The 3,011-nt window shown below is 40.3% G+C and overlaps 1 pseudogene; it reads right to left on the bottom strand.

Annotated features, from left to right (window-relative positions):
- Nucleotides 1–625: 625 nt before the first annotated feature.
- On the bottom strand, nt 626–2,491 carry LOC147004434 (S-adenosylmethionine decarboxylase proenzyme 1 pseudogene; annotated as a pseudogene).
- Between the last annotated feature and the right edge of the window lie 520 nt (nt 2,492–3,011).

Below are 3,011 nucleotides of genomic sequence, written 5' to 3'. Positions count from 1 at the left end.
AGTAACCTGGAGAGGCCTCCTCCCTCTGGTCAGTCATTCATCTGATCATCTGAAGGCCGTGGTGAAAGGAAGACCAGAGACCAGCCGATGGCAGGACAGGTGGAAACCACAGATTCTCCTTCGAATCAAAATCTCCTTTAGTAAAACCTGGTGGCAACGGCAGCACTTACTGAGGTCAGAATGCTAGGACTACATTTCTGCTTTGACATAGTGGACATTCCTATCTTAGTAAGTTAGTGAAGGCATGGTAGGCACTCCATTAACGCTAATTAAGGTGCACTGCACAGCCTATCATTTCCATGGAGTTTTCTTTAATGGGTTCTCTTTGCTCATTGCCCTGGAGACTGAGTTCTTTTCATTTGATACATTCAGTTTTGTCATTTATCTTCCACAGAAGTTCATGCCAATAAAGAGACCACATTCTTATGTCTTAGGAAAAAAAAATTAAGCAAGGGACCATCTCCAAACTCTCATCTGGGGTGTAAAATTATAAGCCCACAGTGTAACAGTGTATTGCTTCATCAAAGGTGGTGGAAAAACCATAGGACTCTAAATGCAGGAGCAACTATTAAAACAGCAGAACATAAAACAAGCAACTGGAGTCATTTTCTTACAAAGACTCAACTTGTGGAAGAAAAACTTTAATTGCCGTTGCATAAAACACCTGTATGAAGTACAAATTGGTTTTGAGTAATATTACTAGAGAATATGCCCTAGAAAGTGGAGGTAACTGGATGTAAAAACTCTGGCAGCAATTTAATAGAACAGTCGCAGATGTCAGCTGAGGCCGCATCTAATGGGGACGAAAGCCTTGTCTGTGGGGAATTTTGGATGATGCCTGCAGAAATATTACACTGTGCATAAACCAAATTGTATCATTTTCACAAGTGTCGTAAAGATTCATACAGTCAAAGGTCTTTTCTACATGCACTTCAGTTCCACAGCAAGAGTGGCATAGAACACCTAAACACAGAAGAGAGCATTCATGCAAGATACCTAACTCCTTGATATAATAATGCATACACTTCAAAATGATTACACTATCATTACACCTAGGGCTTTCTGCAACTACGAGGTGGTGGTCATGGTCAGCATGGCCCTCAGGATCAGCATCTAGAAAGCAGCCACCACCTCCTGTGTGTCTTCTCTTTTTGCGCTTTTTCTTCTTCATTTTTCCTAATCAACTCTGCTGTTGTTGCTGTTTCTTAGCAAAACTGGTAAAAACAAAATTGTAATCGTTGAACATAGCACTCTGGCAATCAAGACGTTTAAAGCCGTCAATCTTCTGAGGCGAAGAAAGAACTGTGCGACATTTAGAACTCTGATTAACAAACAAGGTGGTCACAAATTTTCCTGGCTTGAAGACTTCCACGACTTTCCTGATGAGGTCGTCATAGGAGGTCTGACTTAGGTTTGTTTCAAAGCTGACATAAGAGAATTCTGGTTCTGGAGTGATGTGAATAGTCCAATATGTTCCATCCGATTTCATTCCATTCATCGAGTAGCCACAAGGATTGAACAGTGTGGCATCAATGACAGAACCTGGTATCAGGTCACGAATTCCACTCTCATGAGTGACATCCTTTGCAGTAACACCATCTTTCATGTAGAACTGGTCCATAACTGCTGGGTCAAGCTCACTCATCAGAATTTCCAGGGTTTGATCTGGCTGACTGATTACTCGGCTCTCTGGGAAATCCAAAGTATACAAGTACCAGCAGTCAGAATTCATGCGTCCCATACAATATGCTGCTCCATTTGGGAAAATTGCATTAAGAAACTCGATTTCTTCCTGGAAATTCCGGTGTGGGTACCCTTGGTGAGAAGGCTTCATGAAATTCTTACGAGAATAAAAGAAGCTTTGAATTGAGTCAAACCCACTGTAATCCCTAGCAAGCTTCAACAGGGGAACCAGTGCTTTCAGTAAGAGGGTGGTACCACATGTCTTCAAAATGAAACGTCTCTTGGAGACAAACATGCTACTCTCACTGAGTACATAAGCTTCCTGCTTGTCAGTCTTTGTCACACTTATGATTGAGCACTGCACATCCTTCAAAAGGACATCCCACTCAGATCTTGGGATGGTACGAAGATCCCCAGATCCCTGGCTTGCGTCGGACTGCTGTCTGGAAAACCAGACCTCCAGCAGTTTCTCCGTCCCTTCGAAAAAATGTGCAGCTTCCATCACCGTGAGACTAGCGAACAACCAACAACCACAGAAAATCAACTAAATTAAATCTCTTCTCCCGCCGCTCCTGCCGCCGCTGCGGATTGTTCCAGCTGTGTTACTAAAGTTCAGGTTCCTTTTTTTTTTTTTTTTGCTATAATTTTATATTAACTTTTTTTAAAAAAAGGACTAATAAAATTTTCCCGGCTATTTTCGTGAGCGAAAGTTGAACGTGAGTCTGTTGGAAATAGAGGCAGATACAGTTCAGTCTCTTGTAGTCCGATGCTTTCCCGTTAGAGAGAGTTGAGCGAGCGCTAGCTAATGTCGCCGGCCATACTGTGTAAGCCTATTTTAGTTTTTGTACCTTCATCTACTTTCATCCTTTTATGGAAAATAATCTGAAAGAAAAGAATGACACTCAAGGAAAGGGGGCCATCACTGTTGGCAACTGAGCATCAAGGGTTAGAAAAAGCAAAAAAGAAAAAGAATAAAAAGTCCAACAATTTTATCACTGATATTAAAATTGAATAAAAGACAAAATAATTACTTATTACCTATATCTAAGTTCATTTTAGTTCATTAGAGATTCTAGGTTATGTCTATCATTGATGTGAGAGCTATATAAACATATAAGGAATTAACTTTTTTAAAGATATGTTATTCTGAGTACAGGAATTTTCAAAGAAAAAATTCCTATATCCAGAATTGGATCTGCTTGTCTCTTCTCTCACAGATCATTCTCTTACTCCCAGGAATCAGACATCTTTAAAAACAACAGAGACCAATATATTTAGCCTCTAAAATGAATAGCCAATGCACAGCAAGTTTTCCAAAATTTTGTACT

Source organism: Mus caroli, unplaced genomic scaffold (assembly GCF_978045245.1).
Source record: "Mus caroli unplaced genomic scaffold, Mus_caroli_1 scaffold_6, whole genome shotgun sequence".
NCBI lineage: Eukaryota > Metazoa > Chordata > Mammalia > Rodentia > Muridae > Mus > Mus caroli.
This window is presented reverse-complemented; position numbering and strand designations above follow the sequence as displayed.